This window comes from Rhinolophus sinicus, linkage group LG01 (assembly GCF_036562045.2).
Source record: "Rhinolophus sinicus isolate RSC01 linkage group LG01, ASM3656204v1, whole genome shotgun sequence".
Lineage (NCBI taxonomy): Eukaryota > Metazoa > Chordata > Mammalia > Chiroptera > Rhinolophidae > Rhinolophus > Rhinolophus sinicus.
In genome coordinates, this window is record NC_133751.1 from 185,609,309 (window position 1) to 185,631,239 (window position 21,931).

General features: G+C 37.2%; 1 pseudogene; it reads left to right on the top strand.

Annotated features, from left to right (window-relative positions):
* The window catches only part of LOC109445101 (developmental pluripotency-associated protein 2), a 136,451-nt pseudogene extending 120,338 nt beyond the window's left edge, over window positions 1-16,113 (top strand).
* Window positions 16,114-21,931: the final 5,818 nt, after the last annotated feature.

Below are 21,931 nucleotides of genomic sequence, written 5' to 3' on the forward strand. Positions count from 1 at the left end.
CAAAATTATGTACAAAGGCATACTTTGAGAAGTCTCAATCTCTGTGTTCCTGTCACCTATATATATTTCACTCTCTATATAAATTTATTTATTAGTTCCTTATACATCCTCTGACATTCCCTCAGGCCATTATTAAGCAAATAAAAATAATACAGATTCCTAATTATCTCTTTCCTGCATATACAATGTTTTGCAACTTGCTTTCCTCATTTAACAGTATATTCTGAATATCTGCATATTAGTACATAAAAAACCTAGCCGCACAGTATACTATGGAGACTATACCAAAGTTATATTAAACATGCTAAAGTGTAAGTCTTGTCAAGCCAACATAAAATTCACATTTTAAGTAACTGATTTTGACTGTCAAGCTAAAGAACATCAAAGAAAAACATCATGGAAATTGGAAACTTGCTCATTATTGTACATTGCCTAGAGTTATATATAGGTACCTATTTTTACATTATTCAAGACTACAGGTAAGATAAATGACAGTGTTATGACAGCTATGCAGAATATGTATTACGCTTCTTTGGAAAGACTTTCTCTTTTAAGGAACATGCCTTTTATTGTGTGATTATAAATTGAACACTGATTCACAGCTCTTGGCTTTCATATCTTTACTTCTCAGTTTTTGACATTTTGTGATATCTTCGCTATGTTCTTCTTTAGGGGAAATGATCTATAAATTGCTCTATTGACATTTTGGCATACTGACAGCCCCTTTAAAATTACTGGGTTCCATTATACAATTCTAACACTGCAAAATAATTGTTTTTAGAAGAGGGTCAAAGCTAGCAATACCTAAAAACATGTGCAAATGGACTTATTTGGTGTCATATGTCAAAGTTTCAAATTTGTCCTTTGATGGAAGAGAGGCAACTACCATTTTAGACTTTTTAAGAAAACACTATTGATCTTGGCTTTTCTTTAATTCTTCAGCTACCTTAGCTGAAGTTGTTTTGACCAACACCACATTTAGCAACACAATTCAGAAACTGCCCTCATTCATATTTTCACAAAAGGCAATTTGACTCCTATAAAAAATACAAATGTGAATGTCAATAATGATTTAGGCCTGGGTGGTGAACATACAGTTCAGTGGTCTCAATAGTAGACAGAGGTTCGCTCTACAAGATGGAACAAGGAAGATGCACTCTTTTCACAGTGAGATTGTGGGATTTCTCCGGGGGAATGCCATCTTGTCTGCTCAATTCAACTACTGATTGAGGTCTGGGGCAGGTGTGGAAGGCATGGTCCTGACATCCACACAGACGTGCTCCAGAAATTGTAGAGGTTGCCCATTTATGATTTGCTTCTAAAGTTGTAGGCCCACCATTCCTGCTGAATGGTTAAAAATAATGATAAAAAAGGGCAAAATGTACAGACCCCCTCACCCCACTCTCTTCACCAGAATCTCCATAATATGTCCTGTCTAAAAGAGAGTAAAGGGGACAATAATAAGCTCACGTGTGCTTTTGCTTTTGTAACAAGAAAAGAAAGAGGAATAATATTACCCATGTTTGAGGTTTATTTATCTAACCTAAACTCATTTATTTTATCCTATCTTGATCAGATAACATTCCTGGAAGAATTTTAGAGATGGAAGCAACTTCATTCATATTTTCAATGGCATTTAAATTATCTTCCCAAATTGGATCTGTTCTACTTTTTTTCTGAAGTGCCAAGATGCAGAGAAAAATCTTAATTTTAACTGGAAATTCAGATCAGAAGCAGGTAAGTTTCCAATGTAAGATATGCATGGTAATATCATTACTTAGAAATGTTAAATGCTAATTTCCTCTCAGTTTTTGAAAGGCAAAGTTATAGGTCATATTATTATATATCCAAGAAAGCTATCAATAGGTTTTAAACTATAGAAGCTTGAATTTTTATGAGATACCAAATTACTAAAATTTGAAAGAGTGCCATATAAACAGTAATATATTTATACTTTGTAAGCAAAATCTAAAAGAAAATAAACCCTGTTCCTTATTATGCCACACCTCCCAATAATATAAGGCACAGTAAGTTTTATTCTGAGTTGGGCAGACAGAAATTGAAGTATTTGGAAAAGTGGCATGATATGATTTATACAAATATTTTTTCAAAAATTCAACTGCTGCAATAGGGATATTAAACATCTGCTAGAGACTTAACACACAGTGTGCCCAATAGATTATTTATCTCAAAATGAAAAACCAATAAATCAGAATCCCATAAGAGCCCCGAAGCTATTTTATAATCTTTATTCATCCATGGTTGCCTCCTATTCTAATTATGTGAATAGAAGTATACTGAGAGGGTGAGTGAAGTAATAGATGGCTATTCAAAAAGACAATTTTTATTAAGGTACTCTCTTAATTGTTATAAAATTGCCTGATCAGGGAATTACAGAACAAAAAGAAGATAAATGTCCTGGAAATGAGAAAAGTGTGTAGCCTATTCAAAAGAGAATGAATGGATGGTAAATGGAAGTACACCTAACATACATATAAAACAACAAATGAGCCTTTGGTAGGCCTCTTCTAAACACCATATCATATGAAGACACACACGTTCCTCCTGTCACTCTCTAGATTATCAATTAGTGTTCTGGTTTGCTTTTTTCAGTGCACCCTTTTGCTACCTGAAATTAATTAATTTATTTTCTTTCTATTCACTAGAATATAAATTTTAAGGAAATCAGAACATGATCTATTTTGCATAGTTGTATTTTATATCTAGAACATTTCTCGACATCTGATAAACACTTACAAATGCTTAGTTGATATTTACCTCCTTAAAGGTCCTATCACCAGATGCAATCACCTTGCAGGGGAAGGGCTTCAACATATGAATTTGAGGATGATACAACTGAGTCCATAGCAGGCTGTCAGAGGGTCTACTTTCCATCATGACCTTGGAGCTTGGGCTTCTGTGATGTCTCATCCAGATCCTACAGTGTCACTTATACTAGCACTCTATTTCAAATGGATAGAAAGAGAAACCACAAGATCCCATTGCATAGCCAGTCCAGTGATATTAGGCTGGATGCAATTTTTGCCCATATGACTTGTGCCTGAGCATGAGAATTATACAGCAGAGACCCTAAACATCAGTGGTGTGAGAAGCCAAAGCTGAATGTGAATGAGGAAGGCAACAGGGGATTAATGAGGTTTACCTTCCTTTCATCCATGTACCATGATGCTATGGAGAAGTAGTGTGTGCGAGGGGGTGTTGTTTGTTTGTTTTATTTTTTGTTACTCTGTTTTGTTTTTAGCAATATCTTCTTCTTGTATATTTGCCCTTGGAGTGGTCTTGTTGGAAGTGATAATGCTGTCGTACTGTGTACGATATATTACGCTGGAGGGGATGGGTTGGATTTCTCCTAAAGGAAGTAATGTGTTGGGAGCAGAAATGCCCATGAGCATAGGTGTGGTTATCTTCAGTGCTGAGGTTACACACAGATATTAAGCAGCTCTTTCATCAAATTGAGAGGTTAATAGGCAAAGCTAGGTATGGACATCTAGAGTCTCCTGTTGGACGTCATTGCCACCTGGACATAGAATGGGCTTCTTGGTACTGCTGGGGGAAGCTGGCAGATCAGGCTTTCCACTAGGCTTTCGCTGATATCACCCTGGCTGGGTGGGGGACCTCATTACTGCTCCTCATTACTGTCTCTCTGATATTGTATTGGGTGGTTTTGTTGCCACTGAATGTTGGAGGAAGCCCTGACTCTCCAGTACACTGCCTCTGACACCACCCCAGTAAAGAGGGGGAGCGGTGGAAGTCCACTGGTGCCATGGGAGTGAGGAGATCTGCTTACCACCTGGTGGGGATGGATGTCCTGGCTTCCACTTGACCTTCTCTGACACCATTTTGACTGGGCACTGAGGCACTTCATCAGTGCCTGGCAAGAATGGAAGAATAGCCTCTCCTCTCAACCTTTCCTGGTCGAGGTGGGAGTGTGGCTGCAGCTTTTTACTTTGTGTTTGGCAAAGCCGAGCGATTAGCTAAAAGTTTTCTGTCTTGCTAGGATGCCTTTTCCTGTTTTTTACTAGTGAGAACAGGCTTTTACTTATTTTTATTTTATTTTTTTCCTTAGACCATTGGCAATTTCAGGCTGTCAAATTCTCTAATACTTAGACTGGGATACACAAGACAAAAAGAAAGCCCAAGGAACTCATCAGCATGTCATTTCATTCCTCAGGCTCTGAGGTCTCTAGGTGGTCTGTCTCCTTGGCTTCACCTTCCAGAGTGTTCTTATGTTCGTTTTATGTATAATATCCAGGGTTTTTAGTTGTACTTAAGAGGAGGAATAGGGAAAAGTATATCTACTGAGTCATCCCCAAAATTGAGCCCAGAAACTCAATTTTTGTTTCAATCCACTTATATTTTCTTATTTTCACATAATACTGCATTATTCTTCTATGGGAATGAGATGTGCAACTCCCATAAAACTGTATTGTGAAAGAAGTAAAAGTATTGCCATAAAAGGGCAAAGAACATTTTGTAGAATATAAAAAAAAATAGCTATGAGAGAATGAAACATAGTTTTCACCATGACAAGTTGGTTCTTTGAGGCTTATGTGGTTGATGTCTCAGAATGCAATTCTTTTTTTCTTTCTGAAAGTTATCAGGACAAGGTCCAAATATAACTTTTACGTGTCAGGCTGGCTATATAAAGATTTAAATGTGAAAACTCTAAAACCTCATGTTCTTTTCAATTTTACGTTAATGCAGTAGCAACATACAAGTTCCTTGCCAAGCCTTTTAGCAAACAGATTCCTGCAGATAGAGCCTGACAATGTCAAGGACCCAGGAAATGAGACAATTAACAGCATCATCAATCATTAAGATGGGATTCTGATGCCGTACATTTTTTCACCAGAAACTCCTTAACATTTATTATGATAAGAACTGCTGTCAGGAAATGAGAATATTTGGGCACTTAGGTTCCCACTGTGGAGAAGATGCAGCAAACGAGAGAATGAAGGTGGGTAGAAGGTAAGATGGTGCAATGGTTAGTGTGGTCGCTGGATGGAAATTTCCTTTGCTTGGATCCTAGCTCCTGTCACTGACTCTGAAGTCAGGGGTTTTACCTAATCACTAAGAGCCTTGATTTCTTTATTTGTAAAATGGGATTATTATAGTACCCGCCTCAGAGTGTCTTACGTTGTAAATGAAAGAATATATCTAAAGGTTTTAGTCAACTTGACATTACTACCTTTCCTACCATGGTTGGGGGAAAGGGTTACCACCATTCTTTATGATGGAAATGAACTGTTTTTTTAAACGTATACTGTGACAACCAATATTCTAGGCATGCCAGTTTGCATATGATATTTTCTTTATCCATTCATCTCTCAGTTAACACTTAGGGTGCTTACAGGTCTTGACTATTGTAAATAAAAGCTGAACTCATAGAAACAGAGAGTAGAATGGTGGTTTCCAGGGGCAGGGGTGGGGGTATGGTAAATGGGGAGATGTTGGTCAAAGGGCACAAACTTTCAGTTATAATAAAAACAGGTTCTGGGAATCTAATGTACAGCATGCTGATTATATTTTAACAACAGTGTATTGTATACTTGAAAGTTGCTAAGAGAGTAGATCTTAAATGTTCTTCACAAACACACACGTGAGGTGACAGATATGTTAACTACAGGTATTATGTTGTACAACAATTCTCTAAAACGTACTCATCTTGTATAACTAAAACTTTATACCTACTGAAGAACTCCCCCTTTCCTTCTCCTCTGGCCCCTGACAACCACCATTCTACTCTCTGCTTCTATGAGTTTGACTGTTTCAGGTCCTCGTATAAGTGGAATCAGTATTTGTCTTTATGCTATTAGCTTATTTCACTTAGCATTCTGTCCTCCAGGTTCATCCATGTTGTCGCCTAGGCCAGGATCTTTTCTCTTTTAAGGCAGAATAATATTCCATTGTGTAAAGAGTACACCACTTTTCAGATGTGGGAAAATAAAGAGGATGATAACCCCTAGGTGAGGGGGAAAAATGACATAGAAGGGAAATGGGTGAAATTAAGAGGCAATGAAATGTGGGGGGATCAAAAATGAATGAAATGGGAGATGGATGGAAAAAGTATAGATTTTAAGTAATCACAGCATAATTGGATTTATGTAGATTTCAAAAGAAAACAAATGCATAAAATGTGGTATAGAAATTTAAATAGTTGCATAGAACATGCACTTAAAAATATGTCAGGGTGAAGGACAAAAAAATAAAAATAGAAAAATACTAGTTATGGAGAGCAAACAATGGAAGAGCAACAATATAGCTATAACTGGTCTTTGAGAAAGATCAGAGAAGAATGCTACAAAAGCAGATAATTTTTTTATAATTTATGGAGAAATTAGTGGAAAGTTTCTTCTCTCCCCCAATAATTATTATAAACTTCAAAACATCCTCATTTCAAGATGGAGTTTAAATTCATTTTTAAGGCAGAATAAATATACTAAATGACTTGAACTGAATACCAAAATCTGACAACAAAAACACAAAATGAAATGTCAAGGATATATACTAAGAAAATACATATATATTCCAATAAAAAATAATAGCAGATTTACTACAATAATAAAATAACATATCATTCCAGCAATAGTTACTTTGCTTGTTCAAGACCAATTTTTCCAATCCAGAACAATTCGAAAATCTAGAAGAAAACCTGAAATGCTTGCAGTCAAGGGAAATCTTGAGGGGCCAGAATTGTGCAATGAAAGGTGACCCAAGGGATAAGCGCGGTATTTGGCACTGCTTTTCTTCTCGAGGAATTTGCTTTGTGAGATTAGCAACTGAGAGATGGAGAATGCGGACAGGCTTTGAGCAGCCTTATGAGGCTCGTAGGAAAAATAGGAGGTCCAAAGTTGTTAAGTAGGATGATGTGATAAAGATGTCAGGCTTTCAGTAGGCACTCCTGAGGGGTTGTGCACTGAGAATAATGGAAAAACAGAAACAGAACAGTCCTCAAGACTGAAATTACTGTCCAAGTCCCTTCAATCACTGGTTAAATTAGGCTTATGTGTTCCTACCCTTACTGTACTAGGTTTTCGGAAACAAATGGAAATCTTGGTTGAAGGAAAGTAATATCCATAGCTTCAATTTGTTTGTACAATTTTTTCATAAATATGATGTGGCATTCAATGAAAAATGATCAGACATGCAAAAAAAAAAAAAAAAAAAGGTGAAAGAAAAAGGAAAACAAAAGAAAAGTAGTCTTATTCTGGTCCCCATGAAGCTGGTCACCATGAAGCTGGGCCACCCAAATCTTTTGAGAGTGATTTGCAAGGAATAACTAACTGACAGTATCCATCAGTCACACCTTTAGAGCCACTGAGGTGTCACATCAAGGCCACACTTTCCCCAGGCTGTTCCCAGCATTAACTGAGAATGGCAGATGTATCAGAACTGGGTGGGACATTTCTGTTTAATGCACAGGACAATTTTGCACCAATTTTTTTTCAAAGTCAAGAACTAATGGATGAACAGAATTTTCCTAGGTACAAAAGGGAGATATTGCATTATCATCCAATTAGTCATCTTATAGTAAGCACTTCTTCACACAATGTTTTTGTGACAAAAAACCTGAACCTCCCAATTTCCTGAAAGAGTATGTGACCATATTCTTTTATTTTTATAATGTTTTTCCTGCAAACTTTACTTGCTACTGCTTATAGGGACAAACACTAAAGGTGGGCATGTATATGAAGGTGATTGGAAGGAAACTGAAGATGTAGAAATCAAAAAATATATATTCAATTGACCATTCTAAATAGGGTTTCTATATGTGAAAAAATTTTTTTGTAATTATGGAGCAAAAGTGGCTATCATCTCTCCAACAAAATTGTGAGGTGTCAGCAATTCAAAAGTATTGAATTTTGATGATTCAAGTACAAGGAGAAGAGTTTGAAGTGAGCATACCCTAGAACCTATTAGAGATGCATTTTAAATCTGAAATATCTATAAGATGGATATATTCCAATTAATAAGCATTAATTGCATTGAAATCATCTTCTTAAAACCAAGATAATGTAGAATAAAACTTTGGATGTCATGATTAATTTTATTACAATTTCAGTAAAGTTAACTATCCCTTTATTCTTACTTCTGTAAATTATTCATGAAATAACTTAAAATATAAAAACAAAAGGTCCTTTGGATCTAAGTGGTGAATGTTGATGGCTATTTTTACCGGTATAATTGAAGGGTTAAGACATCCAACTGCATTTAACTAATTACCCTACTCTCAGTTACAGCATTTCTTCCAAGGACCCGCTCCATCAAAATTATGTTCCATTTCCAAGCAGGCTAAAATAGCTCTCATTAAGTTTGGATAAAATGTAGTATGGAATATTCACATTCTGATAATTCTCAGTGAATTTATTCTATTTCTGATCTTAACTACAGAATATCAGATATCCTACTGGCACATTCCAGCCAAATTTAGAAATCTTACTGGTTCCCATGAATAGGTGACAGATGACATAGTCAAGGATGACAGGAAATTTCCTTGGTGTTCATGGTGCATTCAGGAACGTATTTATAAGACCTGACATTTCAATTTATATGGGAGAGAAATATCTTCATTTTTGTGTGCATATCCAAAACTTGAATACTGAATACATCTTTTAATTCATCTCTGAATGAATCTTTGAACACACACACACACACACACACACACACACACACACACACACACACACAGAGTGGTGATTGGAACATAGCTCTGTAATTTAATAAACAGCTTCTGTTTTTGTCTTTCCAGCAGTGGTGAACTACCTTGTTAAGACCAGTTTTCCAGCCAAGAACAATGAGAAAATTTAGGGGAAAATTTGAAAAAGAAAACAAAGTCTGAAATCAAGCCCAGACTTGAGAAGCAAAGATCTTGGAGAATGGTGAATCCCAGCGTGTGAGTGAGACACAATTTACCAAAATTAACACAGGTCTTATACCTAGATAGAAATTGAATTAGTAACTAAACATTTTCCCATACACAAAAAAAGTCAGACCTAGATTACTTCACTGATAAATTTTATAAAACTTTTGAAGTATAAAATAATATCCAAATTATAATTCCTTCAGAATATGGAATAGGAAAGGCATTCTTTACTTATTTTATGAGAACAACATAAACTTGTGATCAAACCTATAAAGGACATTTGTAGGAAAGCAAAATATAAATTAATATCCCTCATGAATATTGACACAAAAATCCTCAACAAAATACAGAGGGTGCCAAAAAAAATGTAAACGCATTTTAAGAAAGGAAAAAACTGTGTTAAAATTACACTGATGGTAACCACTTTGAGCACCTCTTGTAATGCAGAAGTCAAACATGACTTGTATTCATTTCTTGTTATCGGTATATATTGAGTATTATAACTTTAATACAGTTTTTTCCTTTCTTAAAATGTGTATGTATTTTTTTGGCACCTTCTGTATAAGCACATCAAGTACAGTGATATATAAAAAATTACTAATGTAATATGACCAAGTAAATAGGGACTTTCCTAAAATTAAAGTTTTATTTTACATTCAAACATCAATGATTGAATTCCAGTTTCCACTTGGGAATGCAGGAAGCCCAAAAGAATGTTGTTTCCATCCTTATAAAAACAAAACCAAAAATCTGGACAGGCTGATAGACTATGATTTTTCTTGAACCTATCTGAGAGCTGAGATTTGGAGAACTAGCAAGACCCAAATCTAAGGAGAGGCAGAAGCCTGCAGGCAGACATGGGGGGCAAATCCCTGATAACCTTGAGCAGGTGCAGCTAGACACCAGCAAGAATTCAGCTAGAGTAGTTTACCTGGAGGCCTGGTGTGCGATGACAGGAGCCTCTAAGGACTAAAGCTATAACAGGAGTGTACAAGTGGTCCTCAGCAACAATCATGAGAAAACGTCCCCTCAGGGTGCAGTCTGGGGGAGAACAATAGTTGCCGCAAAAGTGCCATAAAATCCCACTGATAATCTTCTCCCCTATGTCAAAAATGACTCTGTCAGTGGACAATTTCTTAGCCTCCTGTGGTCTCTTAAAAGTGGAATGTGGTAAACAGGAGAGATTTTTATCTTTCTCTAGTTTCTCTGAAATTTGTGGCTGTGTCCCTGTGCTGATAATGACTGCATGACATTCAGTTGTTAATCCCATGATTCTTCTTACTGGAAACTTCCTGACGAAAGTCTTACCTCCGCCAAGAGGAATATTGCACCAGGAGGAAACACCAGCACTGGTTAATTCAGACTAGTTAGTATAAATCGAGGGAAATCTACTCTCCTATGGTATTTGCCAATTATTACTTATAATTTCTGTGTTCTATCAACAAGTATTTATTTAGTGTTACTTATGTGGGGGATTACATAGTGGAGGTTCATGAAACATATATTTTTAAGAAAATGTCTTGATTTTAAAAACAATAAATACCAGAATAATTTTATGTTGTGTATTCAAAAGTACTCTGCAGCAAAAAGCAATTCTCTCAAATATAGCTCCTGCTAAGAATGAATTCAAACATAGCAGCACTCTTGTTCTTTCAAGGAGCTTGGTAATTAGTTCTTGTCTAAATGTCTTATTTTCATTGTTTCTTCAAAAGCTCTGGTCCAGATGCCACCCTTGGTCTGCGGAATCAAAATCTTTGATGTTAGGGCTTTTATTTCAAAACACCTACAGGTGATTTTGCTGGGCTCTCCTGATTAAGAACTACTTTAGAAACTTAAATTCAGTTTTTGGTATCCTTTGAGGGGGGAATGTTGTTTTATATGCCAACCAGCTAGTTTACCTAATGACACTTTGTAAAGTCATTAACAACCTTATTTGTAAAAGTCACTTCTGTTTTTACTCATTTTGCAGTGACCACATGGAGCTGCTCATGTGACAAACAGCTTGAATATGTGTCAACACCAGCAATTCAATATTCTGTCCTTATGATTTTTGATGGTAGGTCAATTTACTTGTTTTTGTTTAGTTTGGTTTCTCTCTGCAGTATGTGATTCAAAATGGTATCTAACTGTTCCTCAGTTTCGGCAGTTCAGAGGGCTGGCTGCCTATCTATTTGAGGTGCCCACTAAGACTTCTGAAAGTTAATTAGACATAAGCCATGGAGCCAATTTTAAGTCATTTCACATCAAGCATATTCTCAAATTTTAGGATACTCTTTCCACAGTGGTAGAAGTCCTAAAATTGGCTGTCTCAAGGTGTTCTGATTGCACTTTGGGTATAACCACACATGTAGATTTTAAATCAGACCATCCCAAAAATGACTTCCAAGTTTTGTGAACATCTATCCAACCATTTTTGTGGAATGCTATAGTAGACAAACAATTCAAAAACTTTATTTCTGTAAACTAGACAATAGAGTTATTAATGACCAGGGCAATGAAAGGATAAAAGAGTGTTTGAGAAAGACTATCTTAGAGGTAACAGGCAAGATCATTGGTATTTGGAACAGACAGTAATCAGGGAACATAGAACAATAATTTAGGTGTGATTTCAAGCAGACAAACAGATTAGGGAAGGTGAAAATGTGAATCCTAGGTGGCTGAGCCCAGCTAGAGGCTGGGAAGGAGCGTATTCTGGAGGACAGAATACAACATGCAAAAGTTTGGGCAAAAATATAGTTATAGTTCTCTTGTGTTGAACTCTACCACATGAAACAACCTCAACAACATGCACAGTAGGTACTACCTGACCTATTGTATATGTCAGGAAACTGAGGCACTTGAGAAGATAACTGACTGATACAAGAACACAAAGCTGGTTACGTATCAGCAGAGTCAGAATTGGAATCTAAATCTCTTGATTCTTTCTACTCTTTATGTTGTGTTGCCATTCAAGGAAGCAGCTGAAATTAATTCACTACAGGTCTTTCAACAACAAAGGCAGATGAAGCATAGCAACAGGAAAACCATATCAAGAAAGCAACTGGCATGAGTAGAGGGTGTCATCAACTGATAGGAGAATGCTGGAGTCAACAAATAGACCCAATGATAGCAGGACAATAAAAGTAATATTATGATTATTAGAAGGTAGGATTCTTTTAGCTTCCCACGATTTATATTAATGGATAATATATGCTGGTTCCTACAGGCACTGGCTGGAGAATATGAAAATTTCTAAGCCTCTTCCAGTTTATTATTATTATTATTATTACACTAAAAAGTAGAAACCTGGATGGCAGGGTGGAGCAGAATCTTTCAACATGCAAAGTTAGACTTGTAGCTGAGGAGAGGCTTAGGAACTAACTTTTCCAGTAAAATAAAGTGTGAAGGATGGTATTTGAATGAAGCCAAAGGATGAAGTTTCCAGAAATAGATAAGGGAAAGTCTTTAGAAAGCAATGAAACATGACTATGGGGTGAGGAAGATGAAAGATATTTTATGATATGATATTTTATCTAACATTCTCTTTATAACTATTTTTATTGGGCATTGCAAAACACACTCCTTTCCTCTAATTTTCAGGAGACCACACATTCTGGAGTCTATGTCTGTGGAAATCCAGTAAAGAGACTTTCCCTATCTCCGGCAACATGGTACAGAAGAGGGACACTGTTATTGGATGGTGAGATAATCCCTTTATTGAACTAAATAAAATAAAGAATGTATGGAGGTTAACAGGAGTAAACTGTGGGTATCCTTAACCATGCTGGCTTTGCTGTCCTCTGAGTGTTCCTGGAAATGGCAAGCACAAATTCTGATAGCAGCGGAAAGGATTTCTTTGAGGATGAATTAGATGAAGAAAATGTGACTCTCACATCAGTTCCAGTTAATGAGGAACCTAATGAAGAACACCAAATAGAACCAAGCGTTTCTTCACCCTCAGAAGCCAACCTGAAGACTCCTAGGACAGATGGTAAAGTTTATCTTGCTTAAAGGAATGAACAGCTCAAAGCTTACCCCAAACCAATCCTCTCATTGGCAACCAGTTTGCTTCCAATTAATAAAGTGGTTGGGACACTTTGCAGAACTGGTGCCAACAATTTAATTTGAGTACCAATGGCAAGAAGATAAAGGTTTATCTGAGGCTCAAGTAACAAGCTTACTGTGAAGAGAAACAAGTGAGTGAAGAGTATGGAGACAGTGTAAACAATATTCCTGAAACACCACAGGAGGCCACATTGCAATGAAGTTCAAAGAAAAGCAAGATGGTGGCCAAGGAAGCAAGGAGTCAGAAAAGCTATAAAATGAGTGAAAGAAAGGAAATGACCAATAGAGAGGACTTGCCCTTACAGCCAACATAACTTCCTGAGCTGACCAATAACTTCAGCTCAGGAGGTGATGTTGGCAATAAGGGTAAGAAATCTGCAAGAGCTGTTCAACCTAAGGCTGTGAACTCGTGTTCCATTCCTACTTCTGCTGAGAACTTTCTGCTGCAAACCTCTGGTGTCAGGTGGCGTGTGGTCCATGGCAGACCTCTCTTGGCAGAACCAAAGTGTTGGGTTCACTTGCAGTTCTATGCAGGTCAGCCCTGGCTGCCTCTCTTTCTGTCACTGGCCTGCACTTTCCCATACCCAGACCTACCATGTTTCCCCAAAAATAAGACCTAGCTGGACAATCAGCTCTAATGTGTCTTTTGGAGTAAAAATTAATATAAGACCTAGTATTATATTATAATTATATTATGTGATGTGATGTGATATGACATGACATGACTATATTATATTATATTATATTACATTACATTATATTATATTAATTATATTTTATTATATAAGACCTGGTCTTATATTATGGTAAAATAAGACTGGGTCTTATATTACTTTTTGCTCCAAAAGACGCATTAGAGCTGATTGTCCAGGTAGGTCTTATTTTTGAGAAAACACAGTAGAGGATAATGTAATATGTTGTGCCTTGAATATGTTAAGAGGAATAAGAGGATGATGGGGAAGGACAAGCAATCTGGTTTGAACACACCCAAATCATTCCTTCTGAATGGGCCATGTCTTAATTAAGAATACATGGTGGACATCTCACAGCTGATTTGACTTGCATGCCAACAACTTGCATGCCAACGATTGCTCTGTCTTGACCATCCTCAGTGTTGTCTGATGCACTGAATACAGGTGTGAATGTCTAGATTCTGCACTTGAGGTTTGCCAAAAAGTGACTGCCACGGCTGCCTCAGGTATTTAGCTATATAGAATATAATTTGGTTTTGTTTTAATTAATAGATTTTTTTAAAGCAGTTTTAGACTTTCAGAAAAAAATTGAGCAGAAACTAGAGTTCCCAAATACTGCTCTCTGCACTCCCTTATTTTCCCTGCTATCACATACATAATGACATATCCACCATTGTAGTGTCATACAAAATAGTTTCACTGCCTAAAAATTGTGTGCTCCACCCATTCAACACTCCCTCCATCCAACCCCTGACCACTGATACTTTTTCTATATCCATAGATTTGCCTTTTCCAGAATGTCATTCAGTTGGTGTCACACTGTTGCCTTTTCAGATTGACTTCTTTCTCAGCAATATAAATTTAGGATTCCTTAATGTCTTTTCATGGCTTGATAGCCCACTTCTTTTTAGCGCTGCATACTCCATTGTCTAGATAATTTGTTATATACAAACCATAATTTGTTTATACAACAACATGTTGAAGGTCATCTTGGTTGTTTCCAAGTCTTGGCAATTATGAATAAAGATGCTATAAACAAACAAAAAAATTGTGTGGCTTATTCCTGGGAAGGATCTTTAAAAACAGGAGCTATCCCCTTCCACAGAAGCTCTTTCTCTCTAAACTCTTTTCTCTACTGCTAGTTATAATAGAAGATCACACTGTAAATTGTATAATGACTTTTTGTCTTAACAATAACATATATTTAAAAATCTCAATATGTAGACCTTTGTCACTTTAACCAAACCCTGCCTGTACATTACAATCACTTGGGTAGCTTTTAAAATATATGATGCTTAGCTTTACTAAAAGATTCTAATGTAGTTGATTTGTAACTAATTTCGTTACCTCTTGTAGAGATTTAGATTTGGGGAAGATCAAGTCAGGAGAACATGCACAGAGTGTGAAACTATAGTGAGAAATGCTCAAAGCAGAGAATATTTGAAAATATTCAAAGTGAGGGGTGGAAAGAGCTTCTTTTTAATTCAGACACACTAAAATTAAAAAGGAAAGAAAAAAATCCAGAAGAGGTCAGCTTATGATGTAACCTCTGGATGAAGGGTGAAGAGTGATGAGAAGGGCATAGTGTCAGATGCTGCTAGGGGTTAACTCAAGGACAAATCCCCTGGATTTAGTGAGCAGTGGGTCACAGAGAGTTTTAGACAGAGGGAGCTATGTAGGTTTTGGTGGGGAGATTCAAGGAGAAAGTGAGCAGGATTGTTAAGAAAGAGAATGGGTGGGGAAGGTGGTAAAGAGTGGACACGGGTGAAGAGGACATCATCAGTGAGTTTTATATTTGAAGGGAAGTGGGCCACTGAGAGTATTTGAGAGCATATGGGAAGTAGCACTTGAAAAGAATTTGAAAAATAATTTAGAGCAAAGGGATATTTTGAGAAATGACAATGCTGAGAAAGCATGAGCTGCAGAGTCCTGGAGGAAAGAGTACAAGGTCCAGAATCAGATTGTTCAGTTTGACACCATTTTGTGACTGCCACATAAGATGCGATTTTGTGTGATCAAAATGTGTGGTTTTGATTAAATTCCTTAACCTCCTATGAGTCAATTTTTGCTTCTATAAAATGGACATACTGACAGTATCTTAAGTGGTTATTGTGAAGAATATATGAGTAAATACAAATACAGATTTTAAAGCAGTGTCACTTTGTTATTATTACTTATATCTTTGACCCACGCTAGCTTTTGTTCAAAGAAAAGAACACATAAAAATCATCCCTACTATTCCTAGGAAGATTTTTCTGAAGAGAAAACTAGGGTAGTGGGAGTTTCCGTAAATTAAAACTGGTCATTGAGTGAATGAGGGGTAAAGCCAGGCTAGTGGAAAAACCAAGTGCCTATGAAAAGGTAAAAATATTCTCTTCACTGTAAAGTTGAATAGCTTTTGAAAATGATGGCTGCGTGAAATCATTTCCTTCCTTCAATAACTACTTTGCTTCCTTTAATTCAGATTCAGTTATTACCCTGTAAGTATAATGATCTTTAAAATATAGAGCATCTCACACAAAGGCCAAGCAAAGGGACCTGATGCCATTAATGGTTTCAGTATAAGGCAGAAAGCTGGGATTACAGAGGCTACTTTCCCCCTATTTTGATAGCAGTCTATTAACACTTTGCACCTTTCTCAATCTCACAGGCAAACCTTTTATTTACTTTTTTTCCAAGTAATAACTTACGGTATTAGATGTGAGGGCCACTACTTTCCCACTGTGGGTGTTCTGATATCACACAGACTGTTCATTACCTCTCACTTCTATTTTTGCTGGACCCCAGTGATGTTATTTCCCTGATGACTCCTCCAGTGGCCATCTCTAAGTAGTTACCAAGCAGGACTAATTACAACACGTTCCTTTCCTACTCTCAGAGATCATTCCTATTTCTGTTATATAGCAAATAATAAAACCTTGCATTCATATAATAGTTGTAATGCTTCCTTCCAAGGTTTTTATTATAATTTAAAACCCAAAATGTCCATCAAGATGAATCTGTTTAAAGCTCCTGTTTATCACATGTGGTTGTTTTTCTAAATTATGGCTGAAGATTGCTACTAATTTGGAACAGCCTAAAAGTATGTCCTTCTGCTTCCAATAAAAGCTTTCTAATCCTATCCTGGAGGCAGATGGACCGACTACCAAGACCCCACTAGGAAAACAGATATGTGTAGCAAGATTAAGATCCAATGATGTATATACTGCAGCAGCGTGTTAGGTGTGGAGGCCATTGGGCTGGAGGCCAGTGGGATAGAAGTTGCTAACTGGTCAACAGAGGTTAAAAAGCAGAAAGAAGAGAAAGAATAAAGACGTTGAAGAACAGCTAAGGGGTTGAATGGTCTTTTTCTGGAATCCTGGAGTGAATTCTTAAAACTCTGCAGCCCAGCAAGTTAAATGTGCAAAGATTTTAGAAGAGGAAATTTCTGTGGGAAAGAAGATGGAGAAGGAACTGAAATAATATTGGGAGAGCTGTGAAACTATGAAGCAACACTGACCCTGAGTGAAGAAAACAGAGAGGGAAGATGGGAGACAAGACCCCATACTAGTGTGTAGCCCCCGACACTGCCATGTAGTCTAAGGAAATTCAGCAAAACCATCTGGAAGTCCATAGCCAAGTTCAGTCATCAGAGAAGTCCCATGTCTCCCGTGAATGGGCCTGCCTGAGTTTCCCTGTTGTGTTCAGTCATCAGTTGGAAGGCATGGTTTTCACAGAACGTAGTGATAAATTTCAGAGCAGTAGCTGGGCCCTTGGTCAATGACCTTTTCAATAGCTGGTGGTCTGCAAGGCACATTCTCTTGACAACCTCAGGAGACTTCCATATGAAGTTTACACATTTGATATTTAAGATATGCATTTTTTTAGGATTGTGCCTCTTGTATACTTTATGGCAGCATTGTATTTCTGGCATTTCTGATGTTTTTCAGGAGTGAAGGAATAAGCCCCTGGCTATACCTCACTGGAGAAATTAATAAAAAAATTGTGTAGGGCATGCCTCTATTTACACTACATGTCTACAGAGTGGATTCTCAGGGTTTTCTTTTCTTAAATAGTGATCTCCAAAGGGTAGGGTCTATGGCTGAGTCTGCATGATGTGTCACAAACCTCACGAAGAGTGAATAGATCAGTGCTGGTTAATAGTCTCAGTTTTATCATACACTAATGGTGAGACCTTGGAAAAGTTATGTCTCCTTCCTTTGTTTTGGGTTTCTCCTTAATGAAATACTGGAGCTGAATTAGATTATCTTTGGGATCTCTTTCAGCTCAAAAATGTTTTGCTTTGAAGGCTCTCCATTTGAATATCAAACAACAGCTTGACAAATTAATATACTCATATGTATTAAATTTACTTAGAATTTGAAAAGGCATCAAATATTCAGAGGAGAACTAATGAGTGAATAGTAGCAACCACAAATAACAAACCTAAATAATGGCAAAAACTTTGTTCTTAGAAAATTTACATGCTTTGAGACAAGCGTGCCTAAAAGTTTTAGACACAAATTTCATAATATAACTTACTGTCATATGGTGTAGGAAAATTTAATCAATATTCATCAAGACACTAAAACTTCATTATGAATTGGAAGGAAGGCTAGCTCAATTAAACGAGGACATATACAATAAATCAAAAAGCCTTTTTTTTTGTATCTTGCATTTCTGCAACTAACAATGGAAGTTTTTTTTTAAAAAACAACATTTAATCAAATCAGTTTCTGTGATAAAACACGTCATTTATTTAGACAACGAAGAACACACCTAAGATAAATTTTAATACCACTGAAAATCTGACCAGGAATTAGACGGAATAGCATTTGACTAAGAGACCACAGAAGTGGTTGGAAGTCAGGATTAAAGATATTGCCAGAGGTCACCTACAACTGGTGGAAATACCAGAGATTTGAATCAATGCAATTAATTTAATTAATGAATCAAAAGCAATTAAGAAAAAGTTAAAAACAAAGCAAAGAGGCATCTACTTGTTTTCCATCATTCACCAAAATTGCCACTTGGTTCTTAGCATCTTAGTTCCATTGCCAATAGACCGAATGACACTCTAAATCCCAGGATCTGCAAGTAAGGAAGCTGCCTTTCTGAGTGACCAAAAGGGGGCAGACTCAAGTTGATAAATGATGTTCATAGACTCTCACTCACCTAACGGGAGTTTCATTTTGGGAAAAACAAAAAGAAGAGTAAATTGGTATTCTGGTCTCTCCTATCAAATAATAAGTGATTCGGAGACACATGATAACCGGTTTCCAGGCCTGGTTCTGATGTGAACTCACTGAGGTGCCTGGCACATGTCATTTAGGCTCACTTAAGTAGGCTCTTTGGGTTCCAGCCGCATCTGTAAATGTGAGGACCTTGCATATGGAGCTTTCGGTTTCTACATGTCGCCATATCTTTCTACGGCAATACTCCAAGACCCTCACCATACAGTCTAGAGCACATGATCGTGAACTGGTGAAACACCTAAATGCAGAAAGCAGTAATGGCGCCTTCAGCCTCGTAATTCTTGGTCATTTTTCCTGAGGATTTTTTGCTACTTGTCCACCTTTGTAAGCCTTTGCCAATTTTTCTTGCTAGGCAGTTTCTCAGTTTATTTCTGGGAAGAACTGAATATTAGAAACCTTCTTGTTGCAAACTAATGACCCTTAAATCAACCAATCTTCAGAAGTATTTTGTTTGGTCATATAGACCTGTACAGGGCTTGAAAGGCAAGGTCACTAGGCAGGTGCTTAGTAGTGCAGGCAGCATAGCATCTGTCAAGCTACAGCTGTCCCCCTTCATGTTATTGATGCTTCGCGCTTAATCACTATAGACCTGAGTTTGCATTCCCTGCAGTGAGGTCAACTTTGCTTTCATATAAGCGAGGAAAAGTAGACTAATGCACAAAATTCTTTTTCCAAATTATTTAAAATAATTAGTACTTATTCTGTCTCCCACAAAAGCTCAGGAAATCATAGGGTGCTTAGGGAAGCTGTTAAGAAAGGAACCCCCCCACACACACACACACACAACCATTCAACTTTGATGAAGCTATATAGAGTTTTGCAGTTAGAGAAATCTAAAAAGAAACCTCTTAATTTTTAGCATGTATGTGTATATACATCATTTTGAGGAACTAAACTGTGTTTGAACTTTATACAAAGATGGGAACCATGAGATGGGGGTTGTTAATTGGGGGGGGGGGGAGAACCAGACAAAATCCTTCCAAGCTTAGCGTCACCAAAGTCACTTTCTAGCCCTGAAATCATGACATTGGGTTCCTCACTGAGTGGAAGCATAGTCATGACTCTCTTTACTGTCTTTTCTGAATTCCTAGCCTTCCCTCATACTTCATAATTCTCAGCGTATTCTTCTCACAGAAAACCTTATTCTGTGAAATGAATTACTCCAAATTCTATGCATAGTAGAGCTGCCTTAGTTCTTTTCCTTGGTTCTGATCGTTCACTGGAAGCTTGGACCTGTGCAGATTTCTGCATTTAGACGTCACTTGAGGATAGGGATCGATTTCTTCCTTTCTGTGGAGCTAGCACTGAGCAGTTCAAATGTTTTCTTGAGTTAATGAATTATTTTTTGAATGCTAGTATTTCAGAGTGCAAGAAGTTCTTCAAGGTCATGTAGTCTAACCACTTACAGACACTTACCTCCCATCTATTCTCTTGTGCTGATTGTTGAAACACAACGTGTTTATTCATCCCACTGAAAGAGAACTCACTCTCTCATAAACTATATCATGCCAGCTCTGGGCAACCTGACTTGTTAGTTCTACTTACAGCTGAAATCACACTCCTTATTTTCTACTCATGTTGTCAATTATGCACTTGGGCATGTACATAACAATGCTATCGTTTAAAACATTTCAACCAGCTGTGATGGTCCCACTGCTGTTTCTGAACTTTTAGAGCTATGGATAGTGTCTCAAACATATTTGTATTTTCCAAAGGATCTAGCTGAATGTGCCTAGTACAAAGCAGGCCCAATCATGTTTAATCAATATAGTCATAAAAGGAAAACATGCATGTGAATCAATGGTTTCTGAAGATTTGGGATAAAAGAGTTACATACAAACAAAAAAAAAGAAAAAAGAAAAATCCTTTCTGGAGACAGTACCTTGACCTAAGTAAAGGAGTAAACCTAAATGCTTTGGGTGGCCAAAGAGGTAATGGGAATGTGAGAACTTGCTGGTGTACATTGATGGCAGACCAAATATAACCATATTCTCCAAGTTGAAAGTAAAACTTGAAATTTATTAAGAGCTATAGGCAGGATGGAAGGAAGTGACTACTCACCAGCCAGAAGCTAGGCTACTATCTCAACATAATTCCTTGCCTGGCCTTGTTCAGCAACCATGTACATCATCACATGAAGGTGGTAGAAGACACTCAGGTGTCTTTTCTGTAGGCCTTCTCTTTAACCTCTACCCTGTCCTTCTCCTGGTCTTGAAACTTTTGTTTTATGCAAGGATCTAGCATTGTCACTTCCTTGAGTCCATGAGTAACAGGCAGTAGATTTGTGCTGGAATTTGCAAAGATCTGTTCCCTTGTGCTATTCTCTACCCTCTTGCACTCTCCACATCTGCTGCATTTTTTCTCCCTGCACAGCTTCTGCAGAGTCTACTACTGCTAGCACCCCTGAGGTATAGTTTTATGTTCTCATATTTTATCCCTCTCCTAGTATTGCTGAAAACAGCTTTTTGGACAATGACTATTAGCTGTTCTGTGGAATAGGAAATTGGCTTCGCTGCTGCTAAAAGTTTCCTTTCTGGGACACTTACTCAAGATTTATATCTCTGTCTCTTAACTTTTAAGAAATGAGCAAAACTATTCATAAAAAGAAAATGAAAATAAAAATAAAAATACTAACCCAGGAACTTAGGTGCCTTGGGAAACAGACAGAAAGCAGAGAAACCTACCCCTATATGATCTCAAACTTATCACCTTACTAATCAGGTTAAGCCCTGAAGAAATAACTTCTCCTCCCTCCCCACCAAACATTTCCAGAAACGCTAATCATTAGAATTCTCTCCCACCAGCTCATTAGGGCCTGACAACCACACTATGGGACAGGCTCTTCGCCTTAGAAATTGCAAAAATTTAGAAATTGACAGCAAAAAATCCCCCACAAGTATGTGTCATCAAAAAGTGAGAAATTATTAAGAGATTCAGAGTCATGGGCTTTTGGTGCATCTGGATCAGGTGATGGGATTACTTCAGTTAAGGATGGGAAAGCAACATGTGGCCACTCCCCAGGAGGCTCCTGTTCTAGCACTTTTCATAGATTATCTCATTTCATCTTCACAAAAGAC